Source organism: Oreochromis niloticus, linkage group LG3 (genome assembly GCF_001858045.2).
Source record: "Oreochromis niloticus isolate F11D_XX linkage group LG3, O_niloticus_UMD_NMBU, whole genome shotgun sequence".
Taxonomy (NCBI): Eukaryota; Metazoa; Chordata; class Actinopteri; order Cichliformes; family Cichlidae; genus Oreochromis; species Oreochromis niloticus.
The window spans coordinates 62,360,642-62,371,295 of NC_031967.2; positions in this window are offsets into that span (position 1 = coordinate 62,360,642).

Here is a 10,654-nt window from a genome sequence, read left to right on the forward strand (position 1 = left end):
AGCAGATCCCGGGAACAACATCGGAGATCTCTGTCCAGAAGAGCGCAGTCCTGGGAACAGCTAAGATACTGCGCAGGACCCTCAAGCTCCCAGGCCTCTGGTAGAGGACCCGAGCTTGAAGGATAAACCGCCCGCAAGGGCGTGCTGGGTGTTTTTTATATATATTATATATATATATATATATATATGTACAGCGGGGCAAAAAAGTATTTAGTCAGCCACCGATTGTGCAAGTTCCCCCACTTAAAATGATGACAGAGGTCAGTAATTTGCACCAGAGGTACACTTCAACTGTGAGAGACAGAATGTGAAAAAAAAATCCATGAATTCACATGGTAGGATTTGTAAAGAATTTATCCGTAAATCAGGGTGGCAAATAAGTATTTGGTCAATAACAAAAATACAACTCAATACTTTGTAACATAACCTTTGTTGGCCTGTGATGGTGGGTTTCTTGGGAACAGGGATGATGGTGGAGCGTTTGAAGCAGGAGGGAACTTCACACAGTTCCAGGGATCTGTTGAAGATGCGAGTAAAGATGGGAGCCAGCTGTTCAGCACAGGTCTTGAGGCAGGAGGGTGAGACACCGTCTGGTCCGGGGGCTTTCCTGGGCTTCTGTTTCTGAAATAGTCGGCTCACATCCTCAGTGTGTATTCTGAGTTTCAGGGAGGAGGGAAGGGGGTGAGAGGTGTGATGGAGGTCGTTGAGTCTGGATTGGAGAGGGTGATGGTCGTCGTTGAGTCTGAAATGGGGAGGGTGGTGGTGGTCGTTGGGTCTGGATTGGGGAGGGTGGGGGTGGTCGTTGACACTGGATTGGGGAGGGGAGGGTGAAGGGGGAGAAGTGGAAGGTGTGTTGGGGGTCATTGTCTGAAGCAGTGTCTCTGGGGAGGGGAGGGTGAGGCGTGGGAGTCTGTCCGTCTCAAACCTGCAATAGAATGTATTTAGCTCGTTGGCCAGGTCTTTGTTTGCTTCAACAGTGGGTGCGGGGCGTCTGTAGCTGGTGATTTCCTGCAGGCCCCTCCACACTGACGCAGGGTCGTTGGCTGAGAGCCGTTCTTCCAGCTTCTGGGAGTAGATCCTTTTAGCTGCTTTGATCTCCTTGGTCAGTGTGTTCCTGGCTTGCTTGTACAGGGCCCTGTCACCACTTCTGTAGGCGTCCTCCTTGGCCTTACGAATATGTTGGAGTTTAGGAGTGAACCATGGTTTATTGTTGTTGTATGTGCAAAAGGTCTTTGTTGGCACACACACGTCTTCACAAAAACTGATGTATGATGTCACAGTGTCCGTGAGCTCATCCAGGTTATCAGATGCAGCTTCAAAAACAGTCCAATCAGTGCAGTCAAAACAGTCCTGTAGTTCCTGCTTTGCTGCGTTAGTCCACTTCTTCACAGTTTTGACTACAGGCTTGGCACGAGTTTTTGCCTATAAACTGGAATAAGATGGACCATGCAGTGATCAGAATGTCCCAAAGCTGCCCGGGGCACAGAGCGATAGGCATCTTTTACAGTGGTGTAACAGTGATCCAGTATGATGTTGTCCCTGGTGGGGCAGTCTATATGCTGTCTGTATTTAGGGAGTTCGTGGTTGAGGTTTGCTCTGTTAAAGTCCCCAAGGATAATTGTAAAGGAATCCGGGAATTTCCTTTCCAGGGTGGTGATCTGGTCAGCCAGCTCGCACAGTGTGTTGTTCGCGTTGGCCTGAGGAGGGATGTAAACTCCGACCAGCATGAAGGAAGAAAACTCCCGCGGTGAATAAAACGGTTTACAATTGATGAAAAAACTTTCCAAGTGTGGGCTGCAGTGTTTCTGTAACACTGTGACATCAGTACACCAACCTTCATTAATGTAGAAGCAGACTCCACCACCCTTTGTTTTCCCTGAGAGCTCCGTTTCGCGGTCCGCCCGGTGAAATTGGAAGCCCGGCAGATTTAAAACAGCGTCTGGGACTCGCTCACTGAGCCAGGTTTCAGTGAAGCAGAGGGCAGCAGAGCGTGCAAAGTCCTTGTTAGTCCGGATTAAGAGCAGTAATTCGTCGACTTTGTTTGGAAGAGAGCGGAGATTCGCGAGGTGAATGGAGGGGAGAGCTGTGCGGAGTCCTCGCCGACGTAGTTTCACCAGCGCACCAGCGCGAGTCCCCCGTCTACGTCTCCTCCAGGAGCCACAGAGAGCTGCTGCGCCTCCAACTAAAATCTCCAAAAAACTTTCCGGGTTTGTGAAAAATGGATAACAACTATAGTGAGACGACTGTCTGATGTTTAGCAGTTCATCTCTGGAGAAAGTGATGTGGTCTGAGTGACCAAAAGCGCAGAAAATGAACAGAAACAAGAAAAGTGCGAGAGAGCGCAGAACCGAGGCTGCCATCCGCGGCGCCATCTGTATATATATATACGTATATATATATATACATAGATTATTTACAGTCTGACTAACTCCAGTGTATACCAAGCAATCTATTATTCTCAACAGAGCTAAACTCAACATAAACTGAACCCACATTAAAGTTAGCTCGGTGCTTACCTTTAGATGAGCCCACAAACCGAGAGAAACTCCGCGATGAAGCTGGAAGTCTTTCCAAACAGGAAACAGATCAGGGAGCAGAGACCCACGTGATTCACGCTGATCTCAGCTACGATCCAGGAGACAAGGGTGTGCAGATCGATGCAGATATCGATCCAAACGTTGGTAGTGGTATATGTTCCTGTAAGTTCACTACTTTACTCGCGTTTCATGAAAAAGCAACTCTCTCTGCTCGACTCCTCTCCTACACACACACTTTCTCCTCCCCCTTTTCCTGGCTCTGTGGTGATTTGTTACTGTGCGGTCACGTGACTCAGCTGCACAACGTAACGACGTGGGGTGTTATTTTAAAATTAGCGCCTATCTCCTTTTCCTAAACTCTTTCCCTTGGCCTCGATGAAATCGTGGGAAGAAGAATTGGTAAGTACTCAGGGAAAGAGAGGAGCGGTGCTGAGAATTGGAACAGCCTTAGGCTGTATCCCAATTCAGGTTCTGCAGCCTTAAAGTGCGCAGCCTTAACGGTCCACAAGGGCCGCGTACTCAAAGACCGCTAAGGCCGGAAGTGAGAGGCTTGTGAAATGGGACGGTCTAACCTCCGTCGCGCTGCCCAGGTTGCCTAGCAACCATGATACTAACCGCTGGAAACGTTTCATACAGCTTTGTTTGACAGAAATGAAGAAGAACATATTTCGTTCATTTGTTTGTTTGTTTCTACACGAGCTTTGTGTGATTTAATAAGTATCTGATGTTGAGACCACATGACTGTAAAACATGATTGTTGGGCTTCATTTCTGTACTGAACAGTCATTTAAGATTAGCTATTAGCTAATGTTGTTCATGAGACTAAAGTCAGTGTAAATATAATATGGCCAATATTATAGTTATTATATTAATCATTATTAGTTATTACAGCAGTGAGTTTGAAGTCTCAAATGAAATCACTTTTATTGTCACATCACATGTGCAGGTACACTGGTACAGCACATGTGAGTGAACTCTGTGTCAAATACTGAGCTTCAGTAAAGATTCAAGTTGCAGTTGTTTATATTTCCCATCACCTTAAATCTTCACTCAAAGACAAGTTTCTTTGACAGTGTATATATAGGTGTATTATATATATAAGAGACAAATATTGTTCCTTCAGTATGTTGGCATTACTAAATTTGGCTCAATGCTTACATACATGTGTAAAAAGCAAATGTACGAGCTGTGATAACTGTGTCTGATAAAATGAAGAGTAGACTGATATATTAAATATTCCTTTATTGGGTGAGAAAATCAGAGCATGTCATAACTGCTTTAAGTCACACAGAATAGATATCAGAGCCTTAAACAGGCTGACTTCTGCTAAATGGGTCAAACTGGGCAGAAAGTACACAAACACATAACATCCTTATAGAATATGATGTAACACTATAGATCAACTTACCTCAGAATATATAAAGCATATAAACAATTACAGCAATATGATGCAACAAACACAGCAGTGCTACTAATCCAAAATACTCAAAGCTTCATAGAACTGAAACAAACATTTATTTTTAGCTCCATTCTGCTGCTGATACATACTTTAGGTTTCTGAACATTAAACTTGTTTCTGCCTTTCATAGTGTGTAACTTGAAGGCCCTGAGTACTTTCTCCCACACTGAAAACACTGGGATGATAACATTATTTGAACATGACCTAATAAGACTGATTCAGGACAGACAATTAGTTATGTTAAACTTTTCTAGCAGTCCTTCACAAACAGGGAACAGTCTGTCTATTCTCTCCATCTGTCAGCTGCTGCTGGCTCTTCCTCCTCCTCTTCCTCACACACTGCTGAGTTTGTCCTGGTGGATCATCAGGGGTGCAAAGCCTCACAGATGATGTGCAGCAGTGGGTCCCTCAGTCTGTCCTCACTCTGGACACTTGCAGTTGTCACACATGGAAATCAAATGTGTGATAAGCTGCAGGATTCAAACACAAGTGTAACTTATAAATACATGTTCATACTTTTATTCCACAATCAGAGAGAAAGAAACAGAGAGAGAGTGCAGGACAGACAGACAGGTGACAGTCTCAGGTGTATACACTGCTACAAAACAGCACAAGAGAAGGAGGATTTAGTGTTTGTGTTATTACGAGTGCTAAACAAGAAGAGTTCCCAGTTGGTACAGTGGACCCATGTGTGACTCCTGTGATTAAAGCATCTTTCTTTCAGCTTAACGAGTGAACCATCAGCTCGTTCAAACACACGTTAAAGTCCGTTTGGCTCGACACCACCGAACAGAGGCAGCAATATAACATAGCTAACATTAACAGTGCAGTGAATCCTGCTTGTGCCGTGATATTCAGGACTGCAAACCGAGCAGCATCACTGACTTTCAGCTTGTTGTGTTTGTGGATGACTGACTTTAATTATCCACAAAATCATCACATTCTGTGTACGATTAAGGTCAACTATTGTATTATTATATTTTAAAGGCTTTAAAACCAAGTAAAGCACGTTTAAGCTTGATCAGCTGCTGTTAGAATTTATTTTATATTAATTTCTAGTATCAGCTGATGTTTGCTGGAGCCACAACTCAAGAGTTGAAGGGAAGTTATGAACTGTTTCTGAGAGACAAATAACATCAAGCTCCTTTTCTAAGTAGCTGACAGCTGGTAACTGTGCAGGGGCGGATCTAGCAAAGCTTTTGCCAGGGGGGCCAAGTAGGACATTAACAGGGAAAGGGGGGGGCAGAAAGATATACTTTTCTTTCTTACAGTCATATAAAATATTTAGCTTTTATTAAATAGTTATCTGAATCTTACAACCAAAGTTTGTATAATAATACACAAGATTGGCTGTAGACCATTGTTAATCATTCAGAACACTGTGTAACAATAACAAAAAACAAAAAGTGAATGCAAACGAATAATCTAACTCTACACATCAGACAGGCTGCTATCATCAATCTCTTCAAATGTAATCTAAAAACACATTTGTATTCAATGGCTTTTAATACAGTATGAGATCATTTTGGTAATAATATTTTTCGTTATATTGTATTTCGTAGTAATAGTTTTGTACTTCTGTACAGCACTGGATTACAGCACAGCATTACTGTTGTAATTACATGTGCTACATAAATAAAATGAACCTAAACTCCTTTCAGAAAATTTATCGCTACAGTGGCTCCACCACATGAAAGATGCCAACACTCAGATCACCCAGTATTATCTGGCCCTACACCCATTTAACTTCAAGGTGGTCCATAGGCCCGGGGCACAGATGGTAATGGCTGATTATTTTCTCCGGCTCACAGGGCAGGGATAGGCTTGGCCTGATGGGTCCCTGGCCTCAGTCGGGTATGGGACCTGTGTGGTGGAGGTGTGCTCTATAGCTCAGCTGTAGATGACAGGTGGTGCAGCAACTTCAGGAACCAAGGAAGGGATATGGAGTAGTGCCAGATCCGTTATGTAGCATAAGTGAACGATTCAAAGAAAAGGAACAAAGTGCAAGTATGATTAACAACTGAGATGATATTGACATTTGTAAATTTGAAACTATACTTAGTAGGTAAAAACTTAATATGGACGAAGAAAGAACAAAGGATGGTAAGTTTCCCAGAGGATCTTTTTTTGAGTGATTTGATTTTAATTGGATCTGAAAAGCTAGCCCTCCACATCATTGGTGGGATAAGGTTATCATGTTAGCTTCAAAATTTGCAACCATAGGACTAGCAATAAGAGTCATGTGAGAAAGGATTCCCTCTGTCAGTGCGCCCCAGGGTGGCTGTGGCTACAATGTAGCTTGCCATCACCAGTGTGTGATTGTATGTGTGAATGTGTGTGTGAATGGGTGGATGACTGAATGTGTAAAGCGCTTTGGGGTCCTTAGGGACTAGTAAAGCGCTATACAAAAACAGGACATTTTGTTTTTTATTATTTCACAGTAAAAGTGTGACTGGGTGAGCAAGCACAATTTACTGGAAAGGAAATTCTTGCGCAGTAGTCAAAAAAGTCACTGCTGTAGTGCGGGTGAAAGTAGCAGTGAGCAAACCAAGGAGTGAGGAACTCAGTATGGTTAAGAGGAGGACACAGAAGGCGGAATCACACAACATGAGCTCACTCTCTGTACAGCAAGCAAAAACAAGGGTCAGATACAGGTTTTTTATTTGGAATCCATTTTACCTTTGTTTTATATGGATATACCACATGTGTATTTTTAGTAAAACTCATTTAATTGTTTGGTAATAAAGTATTTATTTTAATCTAGACACAAATAGAACAGCCTTGTATAACCTTTCCATTCAATTCAATTTTAATTTTATTTATATAGCGCCAAATCACAACAAAAGTCGCCTCAAGGCGCTTTATATTGTACAGTAGATTGCACAATAATAAATACAGAGAAAAACCCAACAATCATATGACCCCCTATGAGCAAGCACTTTGGCGACAGTGGGAAGGAAAAACTCCCTTTTAACAGGAAGAAACCTCCGGCAGAACCAGGCTCAGGGAGGGGCGGCCATCTGCTGCGACCGGTTGGGGTGAAAGAAGGAAAACAGGATGAAAGACATGCTGTGGAAGAGAGACAGAGATTAATAACGTAAATGATTCGATGCAGAGAGGTCTATTAACACACAGAGAGTGAGAAAGGTGACTGGAAAGGAAAAACTCAATGCATCATGGGAATCCCCCGGCAGCCTACGTCTATTGCAGCATAACTAAGGGAGGATTCAGGGTCACCTGGTCCAGCCCTAACTATATGCTTTAGCAAAAAGGAAAGTTTTAAGCCTAATCTTGAAAGTAGAGATAGTGTCTGTCTCCCGAATCCAAACTGGAAGCTGGTTCCACAGAAGAGGGGCCTGAAAACTGAAGGCTCTCCCTCCCATTCTACTTTTAAATACTCTAGGAACAACAAGTAAGCCTGCAGAGCGAGAGCGAAGTGCTCTAATAGGGTGATATGGTACTACAAGGTCATTAAGATAAGATGGGGCCTGATTATTTAAGACCTTGTATGTGAGGAGCAGGATTTTGAATTCAATTCTGGATTTAACAGGAAGCCAATGAAGGGAAGCCAAAACAGGAGAAATATGCTCTCTCTTTCTAGTCCCTGTCAGTACCCTTGCTGCAGCATTTTGGATTAGCTGAAGACTTTTCAGCGAGTTTTTAGGACATCCTGATAATAAAGAATTACAGTAGTCCAGCCTGGAAGTAATGAATGCATGAACTAGTTTTTCAGCGTCACTCTGAGACAGGATATTTCTAATTTTAGAGATGTTGCGCAAATGGAAGAAAGCCGTCTTACATATTTGTTTAATATGTGCACTGAAGGACATGTCCTGGTCAAAAATGACTCCAAGGTTCCTCACAGTGTTACTGGAGGCCAAGGTAATGCCATCCAGAGTAAGAATCTGGTTAGACACCATATTTCTAAGATTTTCAGGACCGAGTACAATAACCTCAGTTTTATCTGAATTAAGAAGCAGAAAGTTAGCAGCCATCCAGGTCTTTATGTCTTTAAGGCATTCCTGCAGTTTAACTAATTGGTGTGTGTTACCTGGCTTCATGGATAGATAGAGCTGCGTGTCATCTGCATAGCAGTGAAAATTTATGCTATGTCTTCTAATGATGCTGCCTAGGGGAAGCATGTATAATGTAAACAGAATTGGTCCTAGCACCGAACCCTGTGGAACACCATAATTGACCTTAGTGTGTGAAGAGGACTCTCCATTTACTTGATCATGGCAGTACGTTTCTAATGCACTAGGCAGCTCATTCCCTTTCCTTTGAGAACACTTAAAAAAGAGAGAGTTTTAACACACTTCAAAGAAAAGCAAAAGACAAAAGGAGTTTCCTTTGGTATTATATTCAAACAGCTCTGTCTATCTATGGAGGATGAGCTCAGTAGTTTCATTTTCACTTGCAGACAAGATGGAGCAGTTTGAGGAGTATCTCACAGCTCTCTGACAGACACTATGAGCCCTTTACTAACACTTTCTGAAAATCAGCATTTTCTTTGAAAATTAGTGATGAGAAGATTTTGTAAATAATGATCGGATACTTTACATGATTCGATTCACTTCTATTTAATTGAGTGTCATTTTGAAGTGCTGTCACAACAACAGTATGTTGTCATAATAGTTTAAGGTGCCACTGCAAGGTAAAGAGCAAAAATATACGAGAGAAAACTCCATAAATCAGAGGATCCTCTATAAGCAGGTCTTGGTAAAACTTTTAGCATGGATACTCCCAACTTAACCAGAGTCAGAGAGCATCAGCCATCTGGATACTTCCAGAGACTAGAAATGTTGATGTGAAATACCTTTGGATCAGACATGTGATATCACATGGTATACATATGATCAGTGGCGGTCCTAGCCTGTTTGGCGCCCTGGGCGAACACCCCCCCACACACACACACACACACACACACACACACGAAGAGAGAGTATGCATAGTATGGAAACGGCTACTAAACAGGCATCATAATTCGTCATACAATCAGAACAGGACAAATCAACAATTGACACTGACTAATTAATATTATATTATTGTATATATTGTTTGGAGTTTAGTCTGTTACTGTTACTATTTTTACCATTTCTTCTTGGAGGAACTGTAACCCACATAATTTCCTTAGGGAATAAGAAAGTATTCTGATTCTTAATGTTTTAGGATGCATGACCTGCCATTATCCAATGACACATCTGCTTACCTGTATCTTTTGCTCGTTTCTCCTTGTAGGAGCCATAATTAAATGTATTGAATTTTAATGATCACTGGGTTTTCATTTGTTTGGTTGCTATGGTGATGTGTAACGGGAGTCACGTGGGTGGTAGGGTGACATTAAGAGGGCGTTGTCAGTCTGTCATTCACTGGTTTGATTTTGACGGAGCAGGGCTGGGTAGCCGTAGTTTTTGTTGACTGCAGCACAACGAGTTTCTCCTTGTTGCATTAGAGCCTGTGATGTTTTAAGAGTTTGAATCGCGAGCCGATCACATTGCTCTGTAAACTTTTCAAGCACTTTAATAAACAAGCAAGCAATTTCACCTCTCGCTACACTCCTCCTCTTCTTTTCTCTTTTTTTTAAACTTTAAAAACGGGTTGTGTGTGAGACTTTAAATCAACAAAATATAAAATATACATTTTAAATTGTTATTGATCCCTTTACCCCGAGTCCTAAAGTGTATATTTTTTTTTTTTACTCTTAAATATTTATTGTTCGTTTACTTGCACTGCTGTAACTGGAGCCTCGTCGTCTCGTCTCTCTATATACTGAACTGCATGTAGTGGAGATGACAATAAAGTTTACTTTGACTTCAGCAGCGAGCAGGCGCACCGAGGGCTCTCGTGCTCACTTTTCGCGTATAGAAAATTTTGAAAAAACATCGGTGCAAATTATAAGTCTGTATCATGATGTCTGGTGTTTTCGTGTTTGTTGGTTTGTTTTTATTTTGTTTTATTTTGCGAGTTGTTAATTTTTGCTGCTCCAGCCAGCCAGAGAATCCCCCGCCGCCCCGCCCTCTCCTCCCTGTCCCGCAAGCAGCAGGCGCACCTCGCAAACGGAGGGCGCCCTTACTCCCAGCAAATGGGCGATAGAAAACCGATCGGTGCTGACATTCCCAATATGCGCTGGCATGATGTCGGGGCAGCATGAGTACGAGCAATCTTTTTTTTTTGCCGATGCCCGTGATGCCGCCCCCCACCACGATGCCGCCCCGGGCAACCGCCCGTGTCGCCCGTATCTAAAACCGCTACTGCATATGATATCCAGTATATGATTTTATATTACAGTCGTACTTACAGTAAATAAAATCTGCCTGATCAGCCCCCACCCCCTGCAACTATGGATGACAGCTTCTAAAATGTCACACAATGTTTATGTAGTTTAAAGATAATTAACACCAGAACCACAACAGGAACTGACAGACGAAGGATCAGTCCAAGAGATCCATCCTCTGTGTCTCCTCCTGTCTGACCTGCAGGTGAGAAACAGGTGTGAGGTTTGAGCTCTGCCCCAAACAACAACTAAGTTGTTGTTTGGGGCAACTAAGTTGTTGTTGTTGTTTGGAGCTTGACATGGCACAGTAACATCCCGTCCAGAGTCAGCTGTGATGACTTTATGCTCTGGAAGAGAAAACACAAAGCAGACTTGTAAAACAGT